This window comes from Elephantulus edwardii, unplaced genomic scaffold (assembly GCF_000299155.1).
Source record: "Elephantulus edwardii isolate Elephantulus edwardi_28Jun2011 unplaced genomic scaffold, EleEdw1.0 scaffold00244, whole genome shotgun sequence".
Lineage (NCBI taxonomy): Eukaryota > Metazoa > Chordata > Mammalia > Macroscelidea > Macroscelididae > Elephantulus > Elephantulus edwardii.
Genome location: NW_006399994.1, coordinates 2,813,432 through 2,813,944, shown reverse-complemented (window position 1 = coordinate 2,813,944; position 513 = coordinate 2,813,432).

Below are 513 nucleotides of genomic sequence, written 5' to 3'. Positions count from 1 at the left end.
GCCATACCGCTTTCCACAGGGGTTGGACCATTTTACACTCCCACCAACAGTGAATAAGGGTTCCAGTTTCTCCACAACCTCGCCAGCATTTGTTGCTTGCACAGCTTAGTTTTTAGACTGACATCGTTGTTCTTCTGGAAAGGTCCCTGACAGCAGATTTTCTTAATGCAACTTGTCTTTTGATCTGCAGACTGCTGGTGCGAAGTATTAGGGCTGCAGGGTCCTATCTTTCCTCTCCCAGAATGGCTACCAAGAGAATTCAATCACAGGAAACAGCAGCTGTGCTTTTTTCTCTGTCAAGGATGTGAAACTACCCTACCCGTCCTCCTTCCCCAGGAATAGTTACCTGAGACCCCAGCCCCCTTCCCTACTTGAAGGAAGCATCTGTTAAGTATCCCCTTCCCCAAGTTCATTTTAAGATAATATAAAATCCCTCTCTAACTTTTAGTGGGGCCTGGTCTGTTTGAAAGCCAGCCTGGCAGTTTATCCTCAATAAACTAACTGTCTTCCTTG